We start from the raw sequence: 9435 nt of genomic DNA, 5'->3' as shown, positions 1-9435 counted from the left end.
CAAAAAGAAGTTTGGGGGCAAAAAGCATGAATGTAAAGAGAAAATGGGTCAGCATGCGAAATAGGGAAGAAATGGTTCTGAAAATACAAAGTGCAAAAGACTTGGGGCACAAATTCAAAGAAAAGATTTATGAACAGAAGACTCTATTGAAATTTGAATTTTATTTTAAGGATTATTATTAGGATTATTATGATATTATTTAGATTTAATTTCAGATTATATCTTTATTTATCTTTTAGAGTTTAAATAAGAACAAGCTAGGTTTTCTATGTACTATAAATAGGGGATAGAGTGACATGAATATTCACTCTTCTTTTCTGTAAAACACTCCTTCCCCCTAAAGCTTTTAGATTTTTATTCTTTTCCTTTTATTTTTCAATAAAATTCCATCCTATTCAACTTATTTCTTTTTTCCCGAAAGCATGAGCCACTAATCTCATCTAGCCAAAGGTTGTCGAGATTCCTCAAAAACAAGAAAGATTTTTTTCTCTTTCCTAGGGTTTCCATGGAATATTTGATGAAGAAGATGATATAAAATGATTTTCATTCTATTTTAATTATTTATCATCTTTAATTATTTCTATTTCCAATTTAGTCCTTGCCCATTTTCTAATTTTCCATGGATGAATCATCAAAAATATCTATTAATGGTCTAATTACCATATAAGGACCTCAAGTTTTGAATTCCATAGCTATTTAATCCTTCTAGCTACTAGAATTCAACTTTTGCATTTTATGCGATTTGGTCCTTCCATAATTAAACACATAATCGGTAAAAATTTCTTATCTGAATTCTCACATGTCATCTCTATCATAACATGGACCACACAATAAAATTAAAATAAATTTTATTTTTGGCTCAAATTTGTGGTCCCGAACCACTATTCCGATTACGTTGAAAATGGGCCGTTACAGGGTGATTTAGGAGCTTCTATAAATATAATGTCTTTTTCCATTTATGAATCACTTAACGCAGATTTTTTGAAAAAAACAGGTGTTATAATTCAATTGGCAGACATGTTTATTTTACATCCTGAAGTAATCCTTGAGGATGTATTAGTGAAATTCAACGAGCTTATCTTTCCTGCAGACTTTTATGTAGTGAAAATGGAATAGGATAGCACTCCTAGGTCTTTAGACATCTTGCTGGGGTGACTTTTCCTTAGTACCTCTAACACTAAGATTGATTTGTGTAGAGGAACCCTTACGATGGAATTTGACAGGGAGATCGTGAAGTTTAACGTTTATTACGTTGTAAGTCACCCAAGTGAAATCTTGAACGTAAATCATGTGGACATAATTGACTCATTATTAGGAGAAACTTTTGAGTCACCTTATGAAGATAAATCTAAAACAATGTTTGATGATTTTGAATCTGTTAATGAATTATTATCTCGATGAACATTAAACTTCTACCTTCTATTGTGCAGGCACTTGATTTGGAATTGAAACCATTTCTCGAGCATCTTAAATATGCATTTCTGGGGAAAGATAATACCTTACCAATCATAGTCTCAAATAGACTCTCCAAGCTCGAAGAGGAAAGCTTGATACAAGTACTAAAAAACCATAAGGAGGTGATTGGCTGGACCATTGCCAACTTAAAAGGGATAAGCCCTTTGACATGTACACACAAGATTTACTTGGAGGACAACATAAAACCAAAGCAAGAGGTGCAAAGATGATTGAACCCGAATATGATGGATGTGGTAAAAAAAAGGAAATAATTATGCTACTAGATGCTGACATAATCTACCCCATTTTTTACTGCAGATGGGGTAAGTCTGGTGCAAGTCGTGCCCAAGAAAATAGGTGTAACAGTAAAGAAAAATGTTAAGGGCGACCTAGTACCAACCTGAGTAAAAAATGGATGGCATGTTTGCATTGATTACAGGAAGTTAAATTCTTATACTAGAAAAGACCATTTCCCTCTTCCTTTTATAGATCAAATGCTTGAACGTTTAGTTGGAAAAACTCATTTTCGCTGTCTTGATGGATACTCAGGTTTCTTCCAAATCCCAGTTGCACCAGAGGACCAAGAAAAGACCACTTTTACATGCCCATTCGATATATTTGTGTACAGAAGGATGTCATTCAGACTTTGCAACGCACTAGCCACCTTCCAAAGGCACATAATGAGTATATTTTCTGAATATGTAGAAAACATTATCAAAGTTTTTATGGATGATTTTACAGTGCATGGGAACTATTTTGATGAATACCTTAAAAGCCTTACGATAATTTTAAGTAGATGCATAGAATTTAATATTGTCTTGAATTACGAAAAGTGTCATTTTATGGTAGACAAAGGTTTAATTCTAGGACATATAGTTTCAACTAAAGGGATTGAGGTCGATAAGGCCAAAATTAACATTATAAATTCTTTGCCATATCCATCAACTGTAAGGGAAATCTATTATTTCCCTGGGCATGCAGGGTTTTACAGGCACTTTATAAAGAACTTCTCAAAAGTAGCTAAATCACTGTGCGAATTATTGCAGAAAGATAAGAAATTTGAGTTCGGCTCAAAATGCAAAGAGGCTTTTAACACACTCAAATAAAAGTTGGTTTCAGCTCCTATAGTACAAGCACCAAATTGGAACTATCCCTTGAAAATCATGTGCAATGCAAGTGAACGAAGTGTGAGGGCTGTGTTAAGGCAAAAGATAAATAGAGAGCCCCATGTCACTTGTTATGCCTTAAAAACCCTAGATGCTACACAAAGTAACTACACTACAATAGAAAAATAAATTTTGGCTATTGTATTTGCTTTGGATAAACTCTGGTATTATCTATTAGGATCTAAAGTGATTCTTTTTTCTGACCATGCAGCTCTTAGGTATTTGATCGAAAAGAAGGAAGCAAAACCAAATCATTAGATGGATTTTATTGCTCCAAGAATTCAACATCGAGATTCGAGACAAGAAGGGATACAGAAACTTAGTGGCTAACCACTTGAGTAGGTTAAAAACACCTTGTGATGACACTCCTATAAAGGATGAGTTTCCTGATGAGGGCCTATTTTCGACTAAGACTCATTAGATGGATTTTACTACTTCAAGAATTTGACATCAAGCTTCGAGATACGAAGGGATGCGAAAACTTGGTGGTTGACCACATGAGTAGGTTAAAAACACCTTGTGATGACACTCCTATAAAGGATGAGTTTCCTGATGATGGCCTATTTTCAGCGAAAGTGCATTTCCCATGGTATGCGGATATGGTAAACCTCCTTCCCACAGGTTCATTGCCCATTGGGTTTGCACGTTCCATGAAAGACAAGCTTAGAAGGGAAGCTCGATATTATATTTAGGATGACTCATACCTGTGGAAACACTGCTCAGATTAGATAATAAGACGATGTGTTCCAAAAATCGAGGTAGCTTCTATACTCACTTTTTGTCATACCGAAGCTTTTGGAGGACACTTTGGCCCTAAACAGATTACTCATAAGGTATTGGAGTGTGGGTCATACTGTCCCACAATTTTCTGATATGCATATAATTTCTGTAAATCTTGAGATAAATGCCAATATACAAGTAACATAACTAATCGAAATCAAATGCCCCTATCCGCAATTCATGTGTGTGAGTTTTTTAATGTGTGGGGCAACGAGTTCATGGCTCCATTTATTTCCTCATTTAGAAATATGTATATAATTCTTGCGGTAGACTATGTTTCTAAGTGGATAGAAGCAAAGCCTACTCACAATGACAATGCTAACACTGTCATGGAGTTTCTAAAATGAACTCTTTTTTTCTAGGTTTAGCATACCTTGAGCCTTGAGCAGTGATTGCAGAACCTATTTTTGCAATAGAGTCATGAAGGCACTTATGAAAAAATATAAATTTCACCACCGTATAGCTATAGTGTATTACACCCCAAACGAAAGGCGAAACAGAAGTCTCAAACCGAGAAATCAAGACCATTTTAGAGAAAACGGTTTGACCTAACCAAAAGGATTGGAGTCTTTGGCTAAATGACGCACTTTGGGCCTATCAGACAACATATAAGAGACCAATTAGCATGACCCCATATTGACTTGTTTTTGGCAAGGCTTGCCACCTTCCGGTAGAATTGGAACATAAGGCTTACTAGGTTGTACGACAATGTAACATGGAATTAGAACCTGTGGGGAGAGCAAGGAAATTAGACATCAAGAATTAGAGGAAATTTGTAATGATGCCTATGAGAATGCTCATATTTATAGGGACAAGACAAAACTATTCCATGATAAGAAAATATCTCGGAAGCATTTCTCGATAGGATAAAAAAGTGTTACTTTACAACTCCGTGCTAAAATTGTTCCTTGGTAAGCTTCAGTCTCGATGGCAAGGACCCTTTACTGTAACCGAATTATTCACATATGGTGCAGTTGAAATAGAAAGTGAATAGTCAGTAAAGCGGTTCATAGTCAATTGTCAAAGGTTGAAGTCGTTTTATAAGAATTTTCAAGCCCACACGATTGAGAAAAATTCAGTTATAACCTCCATAATATTAATCGGTACGTCAAACTAACGACATAAAACAAACGCTTAATGGGAGGCAACCTAATTTTTATTTATTTTTTATTTATTACTTTATTTTATTTTCATGTTAATAAATTTCTCTTCTTTTGTCTAAGCAACCGACGAGAAAAAATTCAAATTGGAACGACATCTTGAAGGAATTGGCATGCTTTAGAAACACCCTATATTCTTCCCCAATCCAGGTAGGAATAGCGCATCCCTACTTTAAAACTCACCCAAACCCATGTCCAAACACCCAACCTACAGCCAAATACCCTTCCTTTTATACCTTCAAACCCTAATTTTTCACCCAGATTCACCCAAAACTCCTTAAGTCGTCATTAGCCCTCTACCTTAACCAAATCATAGATTTTTGAATGACCATGGCTAGGACTAGGAGCCACGTCGTCGTCGAACCACCCTTCACCATTAACAACTGTCAGCACTGGTTCTCAGTACCCCAACACATCAACCTAGATGACGCCGATCCTTCTCCTCTATCCTCTCCTCCGTACGAAGCTAAACCCTCCCCACCTCTCTCTTCTCTACTTGAAACCTTTCCTCCTCCTCCTTCTTCACTCACACCTTCCCTTTCAACCTCATCGTCGCCCTTACCAATTTCTTTTCCCCCACCATCCCCTTCACCAATTGCTTCGCACTTACCATCGCCGCCTTCAACTTTGACTCCTATACCCACTTATCATCGAACCCGTGGACGGCCACAAGTTCCTTCAGCCCAACTAGCAGCCATATCTAGCAACACCACATCTACTAAGTCCAGTCACCCGCATCGAAGTCCAACTCTGATGAAGCCACCAATGGATGTTCTACACGTTATGACGCATCAGGGAGTCAAGGTGACCGCCACCCATTGCTGACTCGAGACAGGACTTACTGATCTCGAGTGAATATTCTTTTATTGGAATGTTATTTAAATGATAACTTAAAATTTGATAACGCTGCCAACTGGAATAGGTATAATCGTCTACGACACAAACAAGTAGTGCCTTGAAAATGTTTATCACTGTCTGTTTTGAATGCTTTGCATATTGAAACTATTGTTACCAATTATTTTTTGTAATATTGGTTGGGTCAATAATTTTGATATCGTTCACTGTGCTTATTATGAACTGATTTTAAATTTTTATTCCACCTTCCATTTTTGACGACATGGCCAATTCTTGTTGGACACATTTGGGATTATATCATTTTGACTACGTGGCACCACACACAGTTTGTCCCTAACTGATTGTATTATTGTACTGCCTTTTGTGACAGAGGATTATGCTATGTCCACTGACTATGAGAACAGTTTGTGTACTTTTTCGGTGAACTTCAAGGTAATCGATGTTTTTGCGTTATTAACAAACAATATCAAAACCACATATAGCCCTAAAACATCAAACGATTTATGGTTTTGTAACCCTTCTTTATGTTACATGCACCGTTATCTGGCTTACAATTTCTCTGGTTGGAGAGATGCCTCGGCTACCGTATCGAAGATGAAATTATTTTTATTATAGTGTATGTACACCGATCATCCGGTTAATTTGGGCTATTTGTAAGTACTTCAATTTGAGAATATTATAAATGCAAAATGTCATTAAATTTTGGGCTCTTTTGTTACAAAATTGTTATTTTCTTTACCTGGCTCTAATGTTCCTATTTTGGACTTACATATTGTTTGCCAAGTCAATCCATTGGATGCTCACTGTCTCGACTCGATGGTATTGCTTCTTGGCACTCATTCTTCCTTTCATTTTGTCCCTCCAAGTATTTGATCTTCACCGGCTAAACGGATCTTTAGGCAGCAAAATCAGCAAGAGGTACCCAACCAAAACCAACCTTCCATAACCATCGACCAATGTTTGGAGCACATTGAAGCTCAGCTGGACATCTTCGGCTAGCAGCTAGCTGATCTCATTGCAGCTATGCGTGAACGACAATAACTACATGGGGAGTTTTTCTAAACCTTTTTATTCATTTGCATATTTGTTTTTCCACATCAAGGACAATTTATTTTAAGTAGGAGGAGGCATTCCTCATTATTTATGCTGTTCTATCTGTTGTTTTTACTGTTATTGCTGCCTTGTGCTAATTTTTTCCCACATTTATTTTTTTAGTAAATCTTGTCCCTTTTCATGTCCAAGATTTTGACCAAGAATTGCCCACTACTTGACCTGCGAGCATGATTCTTGTTGACTGAGTTAGTTATGATTTTGCTATATTGATTTTGTCACCACTTTTTTATTTCTTTTAGGCTAAAAAAATTATGATTAATGAAGATGATCATATCTTGCTTCTAGTAAAATTGATTAAGTCTAAATGCAAAGAGGACACTTAATACGAATGTGTGCTAAATTTATTTTCATGACTGTTAGGTAGTTGCCGAAACTTATTTTTGAGACTTGATTGTTTTTCCTAGTCCTTCACAATTAAAATTATGTTCCATTAAAATAATAAAAATGCTTCTGTGGTTATGAGCACAACTTAAAACGTGACTGACTGAGTAACCAGGATAGGATGCTTGGGTTGTCATCCTACTTAGCATCAAAAGGTTGTGTGACGTGTTACGTAAAACTCCACTAACTGGAATGAAATAAAAAAAAATTAAGAGTGTGTTGGGCTGAGTAACCGTGGTAGGGTGCTAGGGTTGTCATTCCACTTCGCATCAAAAGAGCCAAAACGCTCTTAACCAAAAATAGTATAATAATAAAATAGGTGTGTTGGGTTGAGTAATTGAGGTGAGGTGCCTGGGTTGTCATCCCTCTTCACATCAAAAGGGTCAATACATTCTTAAGAAAAAATACAAAAAAAATGGAAAAAAAGGATTAAAAAAAGAATTGCATTTCGGGACTAAGGGTGGAACAAATAGAGTGTCTTGGTAAGTTTAGTAAATTACCTAATTTTCATGAAAAAATCTAAGTCAATTTAATTTTTGTGTGTTTAAGTTGGAATACTTTGTCGTTTTTACTTAAAGCAAGCTAAAGGTTCTCTTTATTTTCATATGCATTATGCCTAATTTTTATAAAACTTTAGAGTGATACTTCTTTCATGATAAAATCTACATTACACAGTGGGTTAGGCATGGGCTAAGTAGGGGAATATGATAATACTCTAAAATGACATACTTTTATGTCTTAATTGTACATATATTTTGAGTATGATCCTACTAATTTGGGCTTATTATGGTTTTTTATCTTGTAGAGACTAAATTGAAGGCAAAAGGAAATTTGGGGGCAAAAAGCATGAATTTAAAGAGAAAATGGTCAGCATGCAAAATAGGGAAGAAATGGTGTTGAAAATACAAAGTGGAAAAGACTTGGGGAAAAAATTTGAAGCTATTTAAATTTGAATTTCATTTTTAGGATTATTGTTAAGGTTATTATGATATTATTTAGATTTTAATTTCAAATTATATATTTATTTATCTTTTAGAGTTTAAATAGGAACAAACTAGGTTTTCTATGTACTATAAATAGGGGATAGAGTGACATGAATATTCATTCATCTTTTCTATAAAGCACTACTTTCCCCTAAATCTCTTAGCTTTTTGTTCCTTTCTTTTTATTTTTCAATAAAATTTCATCCCATTAAACTTATTTCTTTTTCCTCGAAAAGCATGAGCCATTAAACTCATCTAGCCAAAGGTTGTCAAGATTCCTCAAAAAGATTCATGAGGCTTAGAACCCTCACTTAGCCTTCTCAACAACTATTCATTGTTTCTCCGTATTACGGGACTGACGGTTCTGTCCATGTCCTTCCAAAAGTGATCTTTTCATCTCGTGCAAAGAACGACCGCTTTGAATGTTTTGGGAAGGTTGCACAGTTGGTTCGCTAACTTACTGCGCCAATGGTTGTCGAGCCTAAGAGACAAAATAGCATGGCATTCACCATTGAGAAATTATGATCTAGTGTAAGATGATCCTACAAAAGTGACAGTTAGCTAGAGTCAGGTTCCTTTAAATCGTAAGTCTAAAATCTAAGTGGAACTGGTGGTTGTAGGAATCCTATTCCACTATAACTGGCTTATTCTGTTACGAGAAGGATCACCTAAAAGCCAATGATTGAACCAAAAGAGGATCCAGATAACCAGAGGCTAGAATTCTACAAATTGAAGAATCATTTTTCTTAATTCTATTTCTTTTTATAATTTCAATTTCAATTTTTACTATTTCAACTCATCCATATTTTTGGTACTTTCAACTCATCCCTTATACTATTCTTTTCATTATTTCATAGGGATGGGTTATTTTTTGTGCTTTCAACGACACACAACAATCCGTTCATGAAAATAGGAAATAATGATAGCAAGGTGAATGTGTTTTCCTTATTAACTACTATTTATAAATCTGCTTGATTAAATTAGTTCCATTGAAAGTTGGAAGCTTTTTAATTTAAGCTCTTCATAATTAATAAAGAAAACACTTTAATCTAACTATGATTATTATCTTTGTAATTTAATCGAACCATTAGAGATCGAGGGGACCAATTTAAACTTACTGGAAACACTCGCATGTCATTATCTAATTTTTTGAAATCAGTGGTTGAATTAATTAATGTTCAACTAAGTAGTGAGTAGGGACGTGATTCCTTAATTTCTGATGAAAAGTGCTTGGAGGAGGCTGGGTCCTCAAAACAGTAAGTGTGCTATCTTTTTGTTATTATTTTTTTTTTATGGACTTGTCTATTTTTTTTTTGGGACTGTCAAGGGTGTACCAACATCAAATTTCCTAGGATTTTTTGTGAATACAACAGAGAATACAAGTCTGATATTGTCTGTCTTCTTGAGGCGAGGGTTAATGGAGGTAAAGTAGATAAAATTATTACTAGTTTGAGTTTTCAATATTCTCACAGGGTGGAGGCTATAAGTTTCTTTGGTGGTATTTGGGTTGGATGGAGAGATTCATTTTCTATAGAAGTAATA

This window comes from Gossypium arboreum, chromosome 3 (assembly GCF_025698485.1).
Source record: "Gossypium arboreum isolate Shixiya-1 chromosome 3, ASM2569848v2, whole genome shotgun sequence".
In the NCBI taxonomy this organism is placed as follows: Eukaryota; Viridiplantae; Streptophyta; class Magnoliopsida; order Malvales; family Malvaceae; genus Gossypium; species Gossypium arboreum.
This window is presented reverse-complemented; position numbering follows the sequence as displayed.